The sequence below is a fragment of the Saccostrea echinata genome, unplaced genomic scaffold, assembly GCF_033153115.1.
Source record: "Saccostrea echinata isolate AGI-Se365-2 ecotype Australia unplaced genomic scaffold, CSIRO_AGI_Sech_v1 ptg000030l, whole genome shotgun sequence".
Classification (NCBI taxonomy): domain Eukaryota; kingdom Metazoa; phylum Mollusca; class Bivalvia; order Ostreida; family Ostreidae; genus Saccostrea; species Saccostrea echinata.
Window position 1 is genome coordinate 992,501 of NW_026889779.1, and position 22,583 is coordinate 1,015,083.

General features: G+C 31.5%; 1 long non-coding RNA gene across 1 annotated transcript; it reads right to left on the bottom strand.

The window, feature by feature from the left end:
* Window positions 1-17,435: 17,435 nt before the first annotated feature.
* Window positions 17,436-18,841, bottom strand: LOC133196183 (uncharacterized). The gene is made up of 3 exons (XR_009722284.1): window positions 18,729-18,841; window positions 18,223-18,287; window positions 17,436-17,618 (listed from the first exon to the last, which is right to left on the bottom strand). It is a non-coding gene; the product is annotated as an uncharacterized LOC133196183 (long non-coding RNA).
* Between the last annotated feature and the right edge of the window lie 3,742 nt (window positions 18,842-22,583).

A 22,583-nucleotide genomic window follows, 5' to 3' on the forward strand; every position in this document is an offset into this window, starting at 1 on the left:
GTAGACTTGAAATATTTAGGGGCTGTCCCTTTAAGTCCTTATAGGGTCTGTTTAGGAAAAATTCAAAGGATGCACATTGTTGGAAACATCATTCTAAACAACTTTTGTTCAATATTACTTTTCAAAATGTTTCCCCTTTTCGAGATATAAAGCGTCAAAGATTAAGCATTCTGGCCCCTTATGGCCCCTAATTACATAATATTTGATGAAAATTTTAAAACATATGGTTGCAGATTGTGAGGATGAACATTTTTGCTTCAATAATGTATACAAAAATATTGCTTGTTTAAGAGTTATCGATTAAAGACTTTTGGCCCCTCTCGGCCCCTCATATGATGAGTCAGCCCTTTTTTCTTGATATCATGTCAAAGATCTTGTCATTCTGCAAAAATATTGTTCAATATGTTTTAACAAAATAATTATACTTTAAAAGATATGATACAAAAAGTTTCAAAAATTCGCTCATGATTCGTGTCCTAAATATCGACCCCTACCGAGCTTCCATACTAGGCACTTCCGGAAAATATCCAAACCCAGGTCCAAAATGGCAACATGTCCTCTATCATCACTAAAAATTTCAGCACTCTAGCTTAAGCCGTTTTTGAGTTCCATCACAGACAAGGAGGTCCTCTGAATTTTAATAAAAGGGCGATAACTCTCGACCGGAAGTAAATATCCCTTAACGGACTTGCCGGAATTAACTTCAGATGTCAACGCATCTACCTTGAAAATTTGAATGAAATCGAACGAGCCATCTCCGAGAAATCCTCTGCACAAATTTTGTAAGGAGAAAAAAGAATAATAACTAGATGCGATCTCGTTGCGAGCAACGAGTGGGTCTTCCGTCCGATTTTTGATAAGATGAGATACGAATTTGACTGAGATTTTCGTTCATAAATATATAAATAGTGAAAACGTACAATTTCCTTCAGTTATGTTTAACAAAATTCTGATCATTATGACACCTAAAAACGCAATGTTTGATGAAGATTTTAAAATATTTATAGTAGCAGATCGTGAAGATGAACATTACTGTAAAAGGGTTATAGATAAAAGACTTTTGGCCCCTCTGAGCCCCTAATTCGAGGGGTCAGCCCCTTTTTCTTGATATCACATGAAAGATCTTGAAATTCTGAAGACACTTCTTGTTCAACAACTATTCAGAAGTTTCGTTTCGTTTTCGAGACATGTAGACTTGAAATATTTAGGGGCCGTCCATTTAAGTCCTTATAGGGTCTGTTTAGGAAAAATTCAAAGGATGCACATTGTTGAGAATATCATTCTAAACAACTTTTGTTCAATATTGCTTTTCAAAATATTCCCTTCTTTTGAGATATAAAGCATCAAAGATTAAACATTCTGGCCCCTTATGGTCCCTAATTACGTAATATTTGAAGAAAACATTCAGATATGTAGTTGCAGATTGTGAAGATGAACATTTTTGTTTCAATAATTAATATCAAAATATTTAACGTTAAGGAGTTAAATATGAAAGACTTTTGGCCCCTCTGAGCCCCTAATTTGAGGGGTCACCCCTTTTTTCTTGATATCACATGAAAGGTCTTGTAATTCTGAAGACTTTTTGTTCAACAAGTATTCAGAAGTTTTGTTTCGTTTTCGAGACATGTAGACTTGAAATATTTAGGGACCGTCCCTTTAAGTCCTTATAGGGACTGTTTAGGAAAAATTCAAAGGATGCACATTGTTGAAACCATCATTCGAAACAACTTTTGTTCAATATTGCTTTTCAAAATATTCCCTTCTTTCAAGATATAAAGCGTCAAAGATTAAGCATTCTGGCCCCTTGTGGCCCCTTACAGTACCGACCGGACACAACCTAACACCAGAGCGAACCCAAAGCGCACCCCGGGTTCGCTTTCTGGGTTCGCTCGGGGTCCGCTACGGGTTCGCTTTCAGAAATTTTGGGTGCGCTCTGGGTTCGCTCTGCGTTCGCTCGGGGTCAGCTCTGGGTCCGCTAGAGCGAACCCGGCATTCGTTTTCTGGGTTCGCTTTACGCACTCATGCGCGAAGCGGACCCCGCTTTAATCTTGCCGCCAGTAAGCTCCGCCCCTTGTTTATTCCAAATACAGCAGTGAAATCGATCATTGTTGTTTTTGTGGCGATCGATACATGTGCATGTGCAGTCGCTGCAATGTTATTGTTGACAACATACAAGAACGATCACGTTTTACACAAAATAGTTAAAAATATTTAGGAGTGGATATTTAAAAAAAAAAAACTTATTAATAGATATTTTAGATTAAAAATATTAACTGCTGCAATTAATCGACTTTGGAAAACTCTGGAAAAAAAATTATAAAAAAAAAATATTTTTGAAACTACATGTAAATAAGATTTAATAGGTATTTTAGATTACAAATAATTATTAATGTAATTCTCCGACTTAAATTTTTTTTATCTTTTTGATACGTAAAAATGTAATTTATGATCGAATGCAGCATGTTCTATCATATGATATAGGTTGACTGTGAGTTTTGATTCTATTGGATTTTATAATATGCAGTATGGGGGTAATTTTTTTTTTAAAAAGTGGCCTAAATAATGAATGAATACTTATATTCATCTTTCCATTTATGAATTCAAAAATCAGCATTTTTTTTTAAAATTCATTCATCTGCAGAAATTAAAATAATAATAAGTATCAGGGATAAAAAGTAACCTCGACAATCATGTCGTGTACATGTGTCGACTAATTATTTATGTAATTATTGGGAATTAATATTTTTTTTTGTAAAAATGTACATTTCTGATGTATTGATATAAAAATATCATGACCACAATAAGCAGTTAACGTGACCCATCATCAGAGAAAAAAAAATCGTTAAGCATCTTAACTATACTCTTAATCATTTAAAGTTACACTATTTAAAAGAATACAACACTGTACGACTTATTATATTGCTTATTTACTACCAATAATTAGTTCGTTCAATAATGTTCATGTAAATCGCGCGTTGTTTTTTTTTCCTTTTTATTTCAGTTAATAATAATAATAATAATAATAACTAGACGAGCTTGTTGCAAAGCAACAAATGAGTCTTCCATCTAAATTTTAAGGAGATGAGATCGAGTTTGGGAGACATCTACGGTCATATGAGCAAGAATGAGCCATTTACCATTACTTCCGGTGTGACCGGAAGTGACGTCATTTTGACGACTTTTGATGATCTCCTTAGCTGCTATTTGTCGTTCTGAACAACTTTGCTTCTATGATGCTATACAAATTCTCAATACTTTTTGAGATATCAGGAAAACACTTTTGGCCCCTCTAGCTCCCTAATTTTAGGGGCCAGCCCCTTATTGTTGATATCTTTTGAAAGATCGTATCATTCTACACAACTTTTGCTCTATATGTTTTAACAATCTTATCTTTAAATGGAGGTTCAATACTTCTCAGCCAAATATTTTCTATCCTTTATAAAATGTTGTGGGGTTGAACATTTCATTGTCATATCTTGAACCCCCTCTTACCATTCAAAAATTATTTTTAGGTCAATAATTTTTAAACAACATCCTAAACACATATATGTCTAGTAGGGGGTACAACATTTTACAGCCATAAATCCTATCTTAAACCTCCACCCCACTCTACCAAAAAAAAAATTAAATTAGGAAGTACAACATTTCAAGGCCATAATCTTATGAACCTCTATGCTTTAAACAGAGAATGTCTGTAATGGGGTTCAAAATATTATGGCCACAAGGCTATAATATATTGAACCCAGGGTTCAAAATATTATGGCCCTAAGGCTATAATATATTGAACCCCGGGTTCAAAATATTATGGCCATAAAACTATAATATATTGAACCCTGGGTTCAAAATATTATGCCATAATATTTTGAACCCCGGGATCAATATTTTATAGGGGGTTCAATATTTCGCAGCGATATTTTGAACCTGGGTGGGGTTCAATATATTATATGACACCGGGACTGAATTATCCAGGTGTTATATTTACAATGGACAATCACTATGGCTGCCTAGCGGCAGAAAAGGAACTTCAAAAAGTTGTGGGGGGAATCGATTATTCTTTATATCGAAGGTAAATGTTGACTAAGTTGCATATTTTATATCTCAAATGAAAGATACAATTAATATTTTTTGAATGAAAAGATTCAGCTGATTGATCAAACCAAAGAGCAAATACAGATTTGGCAGAAAAAAAATCCACCTGGGGGTAAACTGAATGGGTCGGTCGGGTTACAGTAAACAAACATAATTTTTTTAGACCCTATATATGCACCATTTGGTTCTTAATCACCTCTGCTTCGTGCTAGTTGGCTAGTATCAGATGCAGACGCCATTTTCTTTCATTAAGGAGAAATAAATTTTAAACCAGAAATGGAGAATTCCGGAATGTATTGTATTAGAAGTATGTTTCCGATGATCGATTATGAAAAATTATAATCGATCATCGGAATCGGTAACATTTTTTCGTCGACAATCGATGTTTTCTGATTATAGGTACAACACTATCTAATATACAGCTGATATAGGTGCAGTTAGATCTATATGATATTTTCGTGATGCCTAGTTATGGGGAAAACAAAGTTTTGCATAAATTTTACATGAACAGATGAAACATACACTTGTTAAAACATCAAACATATCCTATTTTTGTCATTATTTAGTATGTGTAGACATGATAGAGAAATTGTTTCTTCAATGAGTACGGTTATAATTCAGTGTACCTATCCCGCATGAAGGATTTGGTATTCGTGGTCTGATTCTAATAAAGAGTTTAAAAATTTTGTTCCTTTTGTCTACTTTATCATAACATTAGAAAAGTATCTGCAATCTTTATTGTTTCCCCATTTTTCTCTCTCTAATTTTAACTCCATTTATTTTTCGTAGAGAACAAATTCGAAAGAAATCACAAATACCTTGACGTCTCCCGATCATTGTTAGTTTTGTTTGTTTGTTTGTATGTTGTCTAACGTCCCTCTCGAGATTTTTTCACTCATATGGAGACGCCACCACTTTGCCGGTGGAGATTTGCAAATTTTGTCCTATACTTGGCACATACGGCCATTGAGCAGTGAGGGATCTTTTTCGTGCCAGCACCTACTGCGACACGGGACCTCGGTTTATACGATCTCATCCGAAGGACCGGTCTCCACGTCCCCAGTGGGATTTGAACCGGCGACGTAAGGATCAACTCCTTACTTCGCGACTCTCGAGCAGATGCTCTAACCACTGCGCCACGCGAGCGACGATCATTGTTAGTATGTAAAATTAAACACAAATAAAATTTTACTATATTTTTTTCTTCAATTCTTCCGAAGTTCCAATTTCTTCACATGTTCGCTAGATCAATACTTGCCTACATTTTATTACAATTCTTTTGTTTACATTTTAACTGTTTACTCGCAAATTAATTCATGTGGGGTTTCGGAAATTAATGGAAGTCGATCTCGATTATTTTTTTCTCCATTAAAATTTATTATATCTAAATTAATTACATAACTATAACTGATTTTTATTTGATGGTCATTTTATATTTTTTTTTTCGTTTTGTCAAATTAACTCCTAAATATTAAAAAAAAACTGAGAGCAGCAGGATACAATGTAGGATAGGATAGGATTAGACTGAAATGACAGGATAGGATTGTGGATGCAGGATTCACGATAGGATAGCTAGGATAGGAATGTCAACTTATAGGATAGAGCACTGTATTGAATTGAATTATGCATGTCACAGAGGACGTCTGATTGTATTTCCTGTCGAGTATCGTCTCTTTTGTCACTTCCGGTTAAACCAGAAGTGACTATAAATGATGTATTTCTGCAGATATCAACAAAAATTAAATGATTGAATTCAACCAAGACTTTTGACCCAATTTTTTGTCGATTGGGAGTCATTTCCGGTCAAACCGGAAGTAGTCTTGATTTGCTTTATTTAACGAAAATCAGCATAAAAAACCAAATACAGAAAACATCATTTTTGGTCTGGAAGCCTTCTTTTTAAGTATACTTTACTTCCATTTATCCAACTTACAAGCAGTGCTTCTGAAACTTGGACGGAAGACCTACTCGTTGCTTTGCAACGAGCTTTGCTCTAGTTATTATTATTATTCTTACCGATTTTGTGCACGCGAGTTCTCAGTAACGTCTTGGCCGATTTTCATAAATCTTTCACATCTGATAGGTATTGATCTGAACCTTATTGGAAATTTTTTTCGTAGATGACGTCACTTTTTATCTCGAGATATTAAGGATTTTCTGATTTTCAGAGGGTCGGCTTGTCCTGGAAACTCCTCCGAAACGACTTAAGATATTGAGACAAGATTTTCAGTGAAGGTAGGGGAAGGTTTGTAGATTTGCAGGCAGGTGCCCAAATCTCTCTAGCTCAAAAGGCGCCGAAGCTCGGTAGGGCTCAAAAAATGTCTCAGAAACATCTCACAAAATTTTACACCTTTTCTTTCATATCTTCATACATGTTAATAATTTGTTAAAACATATAGAAGAAAAGTTGTGCAGAATGATACGACCTTTCATTTGATATCAACAAAAAGGGGCTGACCCTTCAAATTAGGGGCTGAGAGAGGCCAAAAGTCTTTCATCTATAACTCTTTAACCATCAACAATTTGTAATACATTACTGAAGCAAAAATGTTTATCTTAACGATTTACAACAATATATGATAAGATTCTGATCATATGTTACGTAATAAGGGGTGACGAGGGGCCAGAATGCTAAATCTTTGACGCTTTATATCTCGAAAAGGAAGAATATTTTGATAAGCAATACTGAACAAAAGATGGTCAGAATAATGTTCTAAACAACATGCACTCTTTCAACTTTTGTCAGACGGCCCCATTAAGGACCTGAAGGGGTGGCCCCTAAATATTTCCATTCAGCATATCTCCACAACGAAAAGAAATCTCTGAATAGTTGTTGAACAAAAAGTCTTCAAAATCACAAGACCTTTCATTTGATATCAAGAAAAAGGGTCTGACCCTTCAAATTAGGGGCTGAGAGGGGCCAAAAGTCTTTCATCTATAACTCTTTAACCATCAATGATTTGTAATACATTACTGAAGCAAAAATGTTTATCTTAATGATTTACAACAATATATGATAAGATTCTGATCATATGTTACGTAATAAGGGGTGACAAGGGGCCAGAATGCTAAATCTTTTACGCTTTATATCTCGAAAAGGAAGAATATTTTGATAAGCAATACTGAACAAAAGATGGTCAGAATAATGTTCTAAACAACATGCACTCTTTCAATTTTTGTCAGACGGCCCCATTAAGGACCTGAAGGGGTGACCCCTATATATTTCCATTCAGCATATCTCCACAACGGAAGGAAATCTCTGAATAGTTGTTGAACAAAACATTTTCAAAATCACAAGACCTTTCAATTGATATCAAGAAAAAGGGGCTGACCCCTCAAATTAGGGGCTCAGAGGGGCATCTATAGCTCTTTGAAAATGTTATATAAATCAAAAGAATGAAAACTAATTATGGAAATCTATATATTATTATCTTTTAACAAAGATCATAGTCAAAATCATATCTCATCTTATCGAAAAATCGGACGGAAGACCTACTCGTTGCTCGCAACGAGATCTCATCTAGTTATTATTATTTTTTTTCCTACACCGGTATCTCAGTAACGGTTCGGTGGATTTTTATGAAACTTTCGGAGATGATAGGGAACGATGTTCCCTCGGGACGTTTTTTCATTTTTGATGATTTCACTTCCGGTCGCGAAATATGACGTGTTTTTGACGTTTTTCTGCAATTCCGGTCTGTCCTACTCCGAAGAAAATGCGCAAAATAGAAATTTGAAATTTTCAGGAATGATAGAATTGTGACCTTGACATGTGCACCTGACTTTTGAAATTTTAAGAAGATGTTTAAATTTTTCAAATTTTAAAGTTAAATTTTTCAAAAAAAAATTTTTAATCGAATTTTGAAATTTTTTATATTGTAAAATAGATCTTGGCGAGAACTTTCCAAAAATGTATTTGTTTTGCATGTGAGTACATTAATAAACAATATGTAAGCTCAGGTGTGTTAGGTCACTTGAGTGCAAGTGTACTTTAAGAACTTTTCTTTAAAAAATCATTACTCTTTTATTTCTTGACCGATTTTAAAACTTTTTACACCATCAAGTAGATCTTTACGAGACCTTTCCAACAGTATATTTGGTTTTATTGTAAGTGCACTAATAAAGAAAATATGAGCTCAGGTAAGTTACCCTTTTGTTTTGACAGGACATGTCAAAATCATTGTCAAGGACACTTGCGTATGACCATACTCTTTGATCTTTGGCAGATATCCTTTGATTTCTTTTAAAAAGCATTACTCTTTTATTTCTTGACCGATTTTAGAACTTTATACACCATCAAATAGATCTTTTCGAGACCTTTCCAACAATGTATTTCTTTTGTTTGTAAATGCACTAACAAAGAAAATATGAGCTCAGGTATGTTAGCTTTTTTTTGACAGGACATGGCAAACTCATTATCAAGGACACTTGTGGATGACCGTACTCTTTCAACTTTGGCGGATATCCTTTTATTTTTAAAAAATCTTTACTCTTTTATTTCTTGACCGATTTTAAAACTTTTTACACCGTCTGATAGGTCTTCCTGTGACCTTTCTTACAGTATATTTGTTTTGATTTTAGGTGCAATTTTAAAGAAAATATGAGCTCAGGTGTGTTAGAGAATTTTGACGGTCCATGTATAAGTTATCGATTTTCTTCAGCGACGTTTAATACACAGTGACCTAGAAGAAAGCAATGACATTCAATTAAGTCTGAAATAGTGATTTCATAATGTACCTGTGATTATGAAAATTTGTGTATTCAATTTAAATCATTGAAAGTTTTGAATAATGTAATTTCAAATTTTAAAACCTTTAAAATCGTAAGATTTTGATATATCCTCTAATGTTGAAAGCGGTAAGCTCCTACTTGATGAATTTTTATTACAGCATTTAAAACTTCAAAAATTTTCAAATTTGGAATAATTTAAAAGCCTTAAAATATGAAATCAAGGACATCTAAAATAATGAGAACATGAATGAGAGTGATTTGGAGTCTATTGGAGGTCAAAAAGAGTGAAATTTAAACGATTTAAATTTTTTTAAAAAATTCAAAACTGCTTCCAAAGATGGAGAACATCATACAATGAGGTGAAATCTCTCAAAGGTCAAAGAAAGTAAAATTTTTATCGATTTAATTTTTTTCAAAAAATTTAAACTGAGTCCAAATGTTAAAACAAGGACTGTCTCTGTATTTTGAAAGATGTAAAACATCAGACAATGTGTTTTGAATCTCTAAAAGGTCAAATGAAGTGATTTTTAAACGATTTAAATTTGTCAAAAAAATTTAAACTGAATTCAAATGTTAAAACAAGGACTATTTCTATATCTTGAAAGATGGAGAACATCATATAATGTGTTTTGAAATCTCTCAAAGGTCAAATAGACTGAAATTTAAACGATTTAAATTTTTCAAAAAATTTAAATTGAATCCAAACGTTAAAACAAGGACTATCTCTGTATTTTGAAAGATGGAGAACATCATATAATGTGTTTTGAAATCTCTCAAAGGTCAAATAGACTGAAATTTAAACGATTTAAATTTTTCAAAAAATTTAAATTGCTTCCTCAAACATAAAAAACGCAACAAATGATGTTCTCTTCCTTCAAAATATGTAAGTTGACTTTTGTTTAATATTTCAGTGCAATTTAAATTTTTTGAAAAAATTAAATCGTTTAAATCTCACTCTAATTGACCTTTGAGAGGTTTCAAAACACATTGTATGGTGTTCTCCATCTCTCAAAATACAGAGATAGTCCTTGTTTTAACATTTGGAAGCAATTTAAATTTTTTGAAAAATTTAAATTGTTTAAATCTCACTCTATATGACCTTTGAGTGATTTCAAAACACATTGTATGATGTTCTCCGTCTTTCAAAATACAGAGATAGTCCTTGTTTTTACATTTGGAAACAAATTGAATTTTTTGAAAATTTTAAATTGTTTGAATCTCACTCTATTTGAACTTTGAAAGATTTCAAAACACATTGAATGATATTCTCCATCTTTCAAAATACAGAAATAGTCCTTGTTTTAACATTTGGAAGCAATTTAAATTTTTTGAAAAATTTAAATCCTTTAAATCTCACTCTATTTGACCTTTGAGAGATTTCAAAGCATATTGTATGATGTTCTTCACCTTTCAAAGTACAGAGATAGTCCTTGCTTTAAGGCTTGGTTTCAATTTAAATTTTTTGAAAAATTTAAATCGTTTTAATCTCACTCTATTTAACCTTTGAGTGATTTCAAAACACATTGTATGATGTTCTCCATCTTTCAAAATACAGATATAGTCCTTGTTTTAATGGTTGGTTTCAATTTAAATTTTTTGAAAAATTTAAATCGTTTAAATTTCACTTTATTTGACCTTTGAAAGATTTCAAAACAAATTATATGATGTTCTCCATCTTCCAAAATACAGAGATAGTCCTTGCTTTAACATTTGGATTTAATTTAATTTTTTTTAAAAATTTAAATCGTTTAAATCTCACTCTATTTAACCTTTGAAAGATTTCAAAACACATTATATGATGTTCTCCATCTTCCAAAATACAGAGATAGTAATTGTTTTAACATTTGGATTTAATTTAAACTTTTTGAAAAATTTAAATCGTTTAAATTTCACTCTATTTAACCTTTGAGTGATTTCAAAACACATTGTATGACGTTCTCCGTCTCTCAAAATACAGAAATAGTTCTTGTTTTAACATTTGGAAGCAATTTAAATTTTTTGAAAAATTTAAATCGTTTAAATCTCACTCTAATTGACCTTTGAGACATTTCAAAACACACTGTATGATGTTATCTATCCTTCAAAATACAGAGATAGTCCTTGATTTAACGTTTGGATTCAATTTAAATTTTTTGAAAAATTTAAATCGTTTAAATTTCACTCTATTTGACCTTTTAAAGATTTCAAAACACATTGTATGATGTTCTCCTTCTTTCAAAATACAGAGATAGTCCTTGATTTAACCTTTGGATTCAATTTAAATTTTTGGAAAAATTTAAATCGTTTAAATTTCACTCTATTTGACCTTTGAGAGATTTCAAAACACATCGTATGATGTTCTCCATCTTTCAAAATACAGAGATAGTCCTTGTTTTCACATCTGGATTTAATTTAAATTTTTTGAAAAATTTAAATCGTTTAAATCTCACTCTATTTGACCTTTCAGTAATTTCAAAACACATTCTATGATGTTCTCTGTCTTTCAAAATACAGAGATGGTCTTTGTTTTAAGATTTGAATTCAATTTGATTTTTTTGAAAATTTTAAATCGTTTCAATCCCACTCTATTTGACCTTTAAAAGATTTCAAAATACATTGTATGATGTTCTCCATCTTTCAAAATACAGAAATAGTCTTTGTTTTAACATTTGGAAGCAATTTAAATTTTTCAAAAAATTTAAATTGCTTCCTCAAACATAAAAAACGCAACAAATGATGTTCTCTTCCTTCAAAATATGTAAGTTGACTTTTGTTTAATATTTCAGTGCAATTTAAATTTTTTGAAAAATTAAATCGTTTAAATCTCACTCTAATTGACCTTTGAGAGGTTTCAAAACACATTGTATGGTGTTCTCCATCTCTCAAAATACAGAGATAGTCCTTGTTTTAACATTTGGAAGCAATTTAAATTTTTTGAAAAATTTAAATCGTTTAAATCTCACTCTATATGACCTTTGAGTGATTTCAAAACACATTGTGTGATGTTCTCCGTCTTTCAAAATACAGAGATAGTCCTTGTTTTAACATTTGGAAGCAATTTAAATTTTTTGAAAAATTTAAATCGTTTAAATCTCACTCTATTTGACCTTTGAGAGATTTCAAAACACATTGTATGATGTTCTCCATCTTTCAAAATACAGAGATAGTCCTTTTTTAAACATTTGGATTCAATTTAAATTTTTTGAAAAATTAAAATTGTTTAAATTCCACTCTATTTGACCTTTGAGAGATTTCAAACCACATTGTATGATGTTCTCCATCTTGCAAAATACAAAGATAGTCCTTTTTTAACATTTGGATTCAATTTAAATTTTTTGAAAAATTTAAATCGTTTAAATTCCACACTATTTGACCTTTGAGAGATTTCAAACCACATTGTATGATGTTCTCCATCTTTCAAAATGTAAACATAGTCCTTGATTATACTAATTGAATTCAATTTAATTTTTTGGAAAATTTAAACCGTTTAAATCTCACCCTATTTGACCTTTGAGTGCTTTCAAAACACATTGTATTATGTTGTCCATCTCCCAAAATACAGAAATAGTCCTTGTTTTAACATATGGATTTAATTTAAATTTTTTGAAAAATTTAAATCGTTTAAATCTCACTCTATTTGACCTTTGAGTGATTTCAAAACACATTCTATGATGTTCTCTGTCTTTCAAAATACAGAGATGGTCTTTGTTTTAAGATTTGAATTCAATTTAAATTTTTTGAAAAATTTAAATCGTTTAAATTTCACTCTATCTGACCTTTCAGTGATATCAAAACACATTGTTTGATGTTCTCCATCTTTCAAAATACAGAGATAGTCCTTGTTTTAACAATCAAAATCACATCTCATCGAAATCGGACGGAAGACCCACTCGTTGCTCGCAACGAGATCGGATCTAGTTATTCTTCTTTTTTTTCTCCTTACCGATTTTGTGCAGAAGATTTCTCGGAGATGGCTCGGTCGATTTACTTCAAATTTTCAGAGATTATGTCTTATCATCTGAAGTTTGTACTGGCATTTCAAAATTTGAAAAATCACTTCCGGTCGGAAGTTATCGCCCTTTTATTAAAATTCAGAGGACCTCCTTGTCTGCAATGGAACTCAAAAACGGCTTAAGCTAGAGCGCTGAAATTTTCAGTGATGATAGAGGACATGTAGCCATTATGCACCTGGGTTTAGATATTTTCCGGAAGTGCCTAGTATGGAGGCTCGATAGGGATCGAAATTTAGGACACGAATCATGAGTGAATTTTTGAGACATTTTGTGTCATATCTTTTAAAGTATAATTATTTTGTTAAAACATATTGAACAAAATTTGTGCAGAATGACAAGATCTGTAACATGATATCAAGAAAAAAGCGCTGGTTTATCACATTAGGGGCCAATAGGGGCCAAAAGTCTGAAATCGATAACTCTTAAACAAGCATTATTTTGGTATACATTACTGAAGCAAAAATATTTATCTTAACAATTTACAACAATATATTATGATTTTTACGTCGTATGGCACATATTTAGAGGCCACAAGGGACCAGAATGCTAAATCTTTGACGCTTTATATCTCGAAAAGAGGAAACATTTTGAAAAGCAATATTGAACAAAAGTTGTTTAGAATGATGGTTTCAACAATGTGCATCCTTTAAATTTTTCCTAAACAGTCCCTATAAGGACTTAAAGGGACGGCCCCTAAATATTTCAAGTTCACATATCTCGAAAACGAAACGAAACTTCTGAATACTTGTTGAACAAAAAGTCTTCAGAATTACAAGATCTTTCATGTGATATCAAGAAAAAGGGGCTGACCCCTCAAATTAGGTGCTCAGAGGGGCCAAAAGTCTTTCATCTATAACTCCTTAACGTTAAATATTTTGATATTAATTATTGAAGCAAAAATGTTCATCCTCACAATCTGCAACTATATATCTTAAAATTTTCATCAAATATTACATAATAAGGGGCCATAAGGGGCCAGAATGCTTAATCTTTGACGCTTTATATCTCGAAAAGGGGAAATATTTTGAAAACCAATATTGAACAAAAGTTGTTTAGAATGATGTTCTCAACAATGTGCATCCTTTGAATTTTTCCTAAACAGCCCCTATAAGGACTTTAAGGGACGGCCCCTAAATATTTCAAGTCCACATATCTCGAAAGCGAAACGAAACTTCTGAATACTTGTTGAACAAAAAGTCTTCAGAATTACAAGATCTTTCATGTGATATCAAGAAAAAGGGGCTGACCCCTCAAATTAGGGGCTCAAAGGGGCCAAAAGTCTTTCATCTATAACTCCTTAACGTTAAATATTTTGATATTAATTATTGAAGCAAAAATTTTTATCTTCACAATCTGCAACTATATATCTGAAAATTTTCATCAAATATTCCGTAATACAGTACCGACCAGACACAACCTAACAGAAAGCAAACCCAAAGCGCACCCCGGGTTCGCTGCCTGGGTTCACTTCGGGTTCGCTTGGGGTTCGCTATAGCGGACCCCGAGCGAACCCGCAGCAAACCCAGAGCGAACGCCAAAAGCGAACCCCAAATTCAGTAGCGAACCCAGCAAGCGAACGCGCGTTCGGTGTTGCGTAACTGATCTGTCAATCAGGATTAGCGATAAGACGTGTTAACCAATCAGCGCGTCGACCGATCAGCATGCCAGTTTGTCATTCGATGTAAATAAAACATTCTACAAGCAAAGCGTGTTTATGCACAGTGTGAAATTATTATTAACACGATTAAAAAAATATTTATATTTATAAATTAATATCTAGGTAGCATGTTATATTTACACATTTATTTTCTTTATTTTTTACTTTTAAAATCCATCTATTTATATTGCGTAAATTTATCAGACAAAATGTTCTTTAATGTATAAAAGAAAATAATGGTTATCACAATTGTTACTAAAAAAAAAAAGAAAAAAAGTATTTTGACAAATTATAACATTTCATTATCTCAAGATACTGTACAAGAGTATGTATATGTACGTGCTTTCATTCAATTATTTTATTTTTATAATTCTAATTTACATTTTTGTTTAAATCCAGATCAACATCAAAATTATTAATCTTCTTAATTGAAAAAAAGTAAAAAAAAAAAAATAAATAAATATATAAAAAAAAATGAATAAAGAACAACATAATTGTACATGTACAGTGTGTCCAATCGTAAACTGCTATGGTATTATTTTGATTTATCTTTTACAAAAAAATAATGTAAAGCTTGATTACCTTGTTTTTTTATTATTATTATTATTATTAAGGTCTTCCGTCTTCAGCGGAAGACCGTCTTGTTTTTCTTAGGTTTCTTTTCCACTATTTTTTGTTATTATTATTATTGTTTTTTTTCTTACCGATTTTGTGCACGCGAGTTCTCGGAAACGGCTCGCTCCATTTTCATGAAACTTACAGGTCTGATAGAACATTAAAAAATCTAGATGTATATTTTTTTGTTTTGATGACGTCACTTCCGGTTCCGAGCTTTCCGCGATTTAGTGATTTTCGGAGGGTCACTTTGTCCGGCAGTTTTCCCAAAAGGGCTTCCTGGTGAGGCATGAAATTTTTCAGCGATGATAGAGCATTATGTGTAGATGTGACATACGCATTTCTTTTTCCCCGGAAGTGCCGTACTTCGTCGTTTGCTATGGCCCGAAAAAAGTTCTATCGGGATCTTTAAAATTAAGATGGGTGTTAGATACTTTCACCCATCTCACACACACTAACTTTGATTTAATTGTTAGATCTCAAGGGTTGGGTATCTTTATATCAAAATTGTATTTTTTTTTAAATCTGTGCAATACCTAAAGAAATGAGAGTAAAATAATGTAATCAAAATTTTGAAGTCTGAAATTGCCATCAATATTTTATGGTCATAATATCTTGATCCCCCTCCCTCTTAGATTAAAAGTGTAGGGGGACTCAATATTTTATGGTCATAATATCTTGAACACCCTCCCTCTTAGATTAAAAGGATAGGGGGACTCAATATTTTATGGTCATAATATCTTGAACCCCCTCCCTCTTAGATTAAAAGGATAGGGGGACTCAATATTTTATGGTCATAATATCTTGAACCCCATCCCTCTTAAATTTAAGGGTACGGGGACTCAATATTTTTTGGTCATAATACCTTGAACCCCTCCCTCTTAAATTTAAGGGAAAGGGAACTCAATATTTTATGAACATAATATCTTGAACCCCCTCCCTCTTAAATTAAAAGAGTAGGGGACTTAATATATTATAACCATAATATGCTGAACCCACCGGGTTCAATATTTTGTAAGGGGGTTCGTTATATCGCAGCGAAAAATGAACCCGGGTTCAAAATATTATGCGATATATTGAACCCGGGTTTATTATATCATGGCATCAAAATATTATGCTACACCGGGATGTTTGACTCCATTATTCATAAGCAAAAAAAAAAAAAAAAAAAAAAAAAAAAAAAAAAAAAAATTCCCGACCTACCGACCCTTGATTTTTTGGGAATGTTACAGGAAACAATCAAACATAATTTTTTTGTATACAAAACTATGAAATTCGATTATAATCATTAAAATCGCATCAGAAGCAGTAACCGATTCCAACCGATGATCGATTATGAAAATTAACCGATGTCCCATCACTAATATTAGATTTTACTTTTGGCGTAAATCTAAATAAGAACTTCAAGATATGACAAGACCATAAACCGAGAACAGACAAGTCAAAATTTAGATCTAGAATATGTTGACTTTCATTCATCAAATAAGTTAAAATTGTCTTATTATATTCAATTTTAAATGTATGATAAAAATTTGTTTTATATTTATTATTAAAGTTATTCCTGCTTGCAATGTTCAGTTCATCATTTGTTTGTATGTGAATATTTTACAAACATGCAACATTTTCATCATGTTTGCTAAATAAAAATCAAGATATTCAAAATGTTAAAATTTCTTATTTCGCTTCAGTGTTCTCAATTTATGGTCAGTTCAGTGCCGTACAAGTGTATCTGAATTAAAAAAAATATTTGTGTGAGAATTTAATCAATTAATGTTTACAGAAAACATTTTCCTAAATCTTCATAGTCAGACAGGTTGACAGCAATAATTATTGTAGTCAGCTCACACATATTCCTTAGATCTTATAAAACATGCATAAGAATCCACAGTTGTTACAGTATTTTTAACCCAAATTTAAGTAAATCTTGTATTTTATCTTGACATTTGATCTTGAACGTTATTCAGTGTCTAAATGAGGAATAAAAATAATTGACCAAGTTCACAATATTTATTCAGGGTAATTCCTTTTTTCAGTGAATATAAATATAATTATATATATTGGACCAAATGCATATTATCTACAATTTATATCAGATCTACAATGTATAACAATTGAATGTTCCATTATCATGAGACAAATTCATTAAAAGTGTCCATGTAAAGTATAGATGTATTTCAATGCCAAGCTCAAAGATACATGTACATGTAGTTTGTTTAAATTGAAGTTTATCAATGTCTTATTACAATTGTATGTTTTACATGCATATTATTTGGCCTGCTTGTCCGTCGCTCAAATTGAATTTCAAATGTCAAAGTAGTTGTCGGAGAGATGGTCATAAAGTAACCGAACAGTTTCACAAATGTCATCAATGCACAGAAAACAAATACATCACACACTGATCTCCTTAATAAAGAACACCATCATTCCAGACTCTAGGAGGCTCTTGGACACTGGTTTGAAAATCTTTCATTATTTATTCCAGCAGCAGATGAGATGAAGTGCAATTTGTACAGTTGCAAATTTGCAGGATTGTCCTGAAGCAAAAAACACACACCATTATGTGCATGTAGATTGTAAATTTTGTCATATACATTATGCATTAAAACTGTATTTGATTGTGATTATCTTTCTCATTTCATGTACAATTGTCTGAATTTCACCTTTTTCTCTCCCAGAGTAATGCATTAATTTTAAAGAAATCAAGCAAAATCAAATCTTATATTGCAACTTCATAGTCATAACTCATATCTTAATTAAACAATCATAATTTACATAATTTACTTGTAGATTATAATTCATTTCATCTCGTCGTCTTGCTAACTAGTATGATTATATGTTTGGATGTTTTTTTCTCTCTCTATTTCCTGCTTGTATTAATCTATTTAATATCTTGTTAATTAATTTCTTTTCATTTTTTGCTTGAAATTTGAATATTAAAAAAAATGAAAATACATATAACATGACCATGATGACCAGAACAATTATACATTAATTTCAGTTTTACTCTCAACATTTTAAAAAGAAGAAAATCACTTATTCATAAAATCTGCAGACACTTCATCCCAACTTAGATAATGATTTTGATGTATTTTAATGAAACATGCATAAACACAAAATAAATAATCTAATCATACGTACTTCTAAATGTAAAATCTTTTATATTGTGATGACTAATGAGGGCAGGCAAAATTGGGTACCATTCTCTGAAATGAAGAAGATAATAAATGATTAATTTATGTTACACATTTTATGTTTAACTCACAATAGGTCATACATACAATGTACATGCAAGTGCTGAGTGGGCTTATTATACAAAGTAGCATAAGAAATGATCATGATGATTCTGCATTTAATTATTTTAAATTGCAATCAGATAAGAAAAAATATTTTTTAACCACAGTAGGGAAATGAGTATATAGCAATAACAAACTGAAAAAGGTATAATACATCTGATCATGTGACAAAGTATTTGTAAATATTTAACCCCCTACCCCTCCCCTTTCTACACAACCTCTTTTTTCCACATCCGATTTCTGTGTATATTACAATAGAGTAAATTTTTAATAGTTCAAGTCATTAAAACATTGCTTAAAGGGAGAGATATGTATAAACATGCACACATTTACAGTGTTTAGTATACTTACATGGTCTTGCACCAAACAACTGCGATTATGATCTGTTATAGTCCACCGCTGACGGTTCAAGTGGAATTATCCAGACAAACAGAGCACATTTAACAGAGAAACATGTTATTGAACTGTAACACAAGTAGGAATTGAGTTAATCATCCATGCATGCTGAAGAAATACGATCTTTTGATGTCCGATCTCTTCTTTGTTTATATGCGAAACTTCTTCCGGTGATCGTTCACGGTTAGATCGTACGCCATATTACTCGAAGGTAATAGAATAAATGTGTGTTAAGAAAAAAACGTCTACTTTCTTTTGTGATTTTATAAATAATTCTTTTGTAAACGTTCTATATCCTTTTGCGTTTCTGTAATTTATTCTGACATATGAATTAACCTTTACTCGAATCTGATTGGCTGTAGGATACAGGATAGGATAGGATAGGATTGGATTAACTACTATATGTTTCTATCGTGAATCCTCAATCCTGAATCATATCCAATCCCATCCCATGTCAACTTGTGGGATAGCAGCACTGTACCAATATCTGTGAAAATAAGCAATTTTCTACTACTTCCTGTTTGGCCGGAAGTGACGTCATTCGACGCATTTTGATGATCTCGCAAGCTGCTACTTGTCATGTTGAACAACTTTGCTTTTTGAAGTATTACAAATTCTCAATACTTTTTGAGATATCAGGAAAAATATTTTGGCCCCTTTAGATTCTTTATTTTAGGGGCCAGCCCTTTTTTCGAGATATCATTTAAAAGATCTTGTAATTCTGCACAAATTTTGTTATATACGTTTTAACAAAATATTTCCAAGTAAAAGGATATCGTACAGAAAGTGTTCGAAAATTTGAAACTCTCGATATGATTTTTTTCAGGCCATAGCGAGCGTCGACGTGTGGCACTTCCGGTGAAAGTTAACTACGTATTACAGATCTACATATGTTGCTCTGTCTTCGCTAAAAGTTTCACGTTCCTGTGATGAGTGCTTTCTCAGAAAACCTGCGGACAAACTGACCCTCCAAAAATCACTAAATCGCAAAAATCTTCGGACCGGAAGTGACGTCATCAAAATAAAAAAATATGTATCAAGATTTTTTAATGTTCTATCAGACCTGAAAGTTTCATGAAAATCGAACGAACCGTTTTCGAGAAATCGCGTGCACAAAATCGGTAAGAAAAAAAATAATAAGAAAAACAGTGGAAAAGAAACCGAAGAATAACAAGAAGGTCTTCCGCTGAAGACGGAAGACCTTAATAATAATAATAAAGGTAAAAAAGAAACCGAAGAATAATAGAAGGGTCTTCCGCTGAAGACGGAAGACCCTAATAATAATAATGATAGGGAAAAAGAAACCGAACGAAAACAATAAGGTCTTCCGTTGGAGACGGAAGACCTTAATAATAATAAGAAAAAGAAACAATACAATAATAGAAGGGTCTTCCGCTGAAGACGGAAGACCCTAATAATAAAAGTGAAAAAGAAACCTAAGAATAATAGAAGGGTCTTCCGCTGAAGACGGAAGACCCTAATAATAACTAGATCCGATCTCGTTGCGAGCAACGAGTGGGTCTTCCGTCCGATTTCGATGAGGTGTCATTTTGATTGAAACAAGGACTATCTCTGTATTTTGAAAGACGGAGAACATCATACAATGTGTTTTGAAATCACTCAAAGGTTAAATAGAGTGAAATTTAAACGATTTAAATTTTTCAAAAAATTTAAATTAAATCCAAACATTAAAACAAGGACTATCTCTGTATTTTGAAAGATGGAGAACATCATATTATGTGTTTTGAAATCTTTCAAAGGTTAAATAGAGTGAGATTTAAACGATTTAAATTTTTAAAAAAATTTAAATTAAATCCAAATGTTAAAACAAGGACTATCTCTGTATTTTGGAAGATGGAGAACATCATACAATGTGTTTTGAAATCACTCAAAGGTTAAATAGAGTGAGATTTAAACGATTTAAATTTTTCAAAAAATTTAAATTAAATCCAAATGTTAAAACAAGGACTATTTCTGTATTTTTGAAGATGGAGAACATCATACAATGTGTTTTGAAATCTTTCAAAGGTCAAATAGAGTGAGATTCAAACAATTTAAAATTTTCAAAAAATTCAATTTGTTTCCAAATGTAAAAACAAGGACTATCTCTGTATTTTGAAGATGGAGAACATCATACAATGTGTTTTGAAATCACTCAAAGGTTAAATAGAGTGAGATTTAAACGATTTAAATTTTTCAAAAAATTTAAATTAAATCCAAATGTTAAAACAAGGACTATCTCTGTATTTTTGAAGATGGAGAACATCATACAATGTGTTTTGAAATCTTTCAAAGGTCAAATAGAGTGAAATTTAAACGATTTAAATTTTTCAAAAAATTTAAATTGAAACCAATCATTAAAACAAGGACTATCTCTGTATTTTGAAAGGTGAAGAACATCATACAATATGTTTTGAAATCTCTCAAAGGTCAAATAGAGTGAGATTTAAAGGATTTAAATTTTTCAAAAAATTTAAATTGCTTCCAAATGTTAAAACAAGGACTATCTCTGTATTTTGAAAGATGGAGAATATCATACAATGTGTTTTGAAATCTTTCAAAGTTCAAATAGAGTGAGATTCAAACAATTGAAAATTTTCAAAAAATTCAATTTGTTTCCAAATGTAAAAACAAGGACAATCTCTGTAGTTTGAAAGACGGAGAACATCATACAATGTGTTTTGAAATCACTCAAAGGTCAAATAGAGTGAGATTTAAAGGATTTAAATTTTTCAAAAAATTTAAATTAAATCCAAATGTTAAAACAAGGACTATCTCTGTATTTTGAAAGATGGAGAACATCATACAATGTGTTTTGAAACCTCTCAAAGGTCAATTAGAGTGAGATTTAAACGATTTAATTTTTTCAAAAAATTTAAATTGCACTGAAATATTGAACAAAAGTCAACTTACATATTTTGAAGGAAGAGAACATCATTTGTTCCGTTTTTTATGTTTGTGGAAGCAATTTAAATTTTTTGAAAAATTTAAATCGTTTAAATTTCACCCTTTTTGACCTTTGAGAGATTTCAAAAACACATTGTATGATGTTCTCCATCTTTCAAAATACAGAGATAGTCCTTGTTTTAACGTTTGGATTCAATTTAAATTTTTTAAAAAATTTAAATCGTTTAAATCTCACTCTATTTAACCTTTGAGTGATTTCAAAACACATTGTATGATGTTCTCCATCTTTCAAAATACAGAGATAGTCCTTTTTTAATGATTGGTTTCAATTTAAATTTTTTGAACAATTTAAATCGTTTAAATTTCAGTCTATTTGACCTTTGAGAGATTTCAAAACACATTATATGATGTTCTCCATCTTTCAAAATACAGAGATAGTCCTTGTTTTAATGTTTGGATTCAATTTAAATTTTTTGAAAAATTTAAATCGTTTAAATTTCAGTCTATTTGACCTTTGAGAGATTTCAAAACACATTATATGATGTTCTCGATCTTTCAAGATATAGAAATAGTCTTTTTTTTAACATTTGAATTCAATTTAAATTTTTTGAAAAATTTAAATCGTTTAAAATTCATTTTATTTGACCTTTTAGAGATTCAAAACACATTGTTTGATGTTCTACATCTTTCAAAATACAGAGACAGTCCTTGTTTTAACATTTGGACTCAGTTTAAATTTTTTGAAAAAAATTAAATCGATAAAATTTTACTTTCTTTGACCTTTGAGAGATTTCACCTCATTGTATGATGTTCCCCATCTTTGGAAGCAGTTTTGAATTTTTTTTTTAAAATTTAAATCGTTTAAATTTCACTCTTTTTGACCTCCAATAGACTCCTAATCAC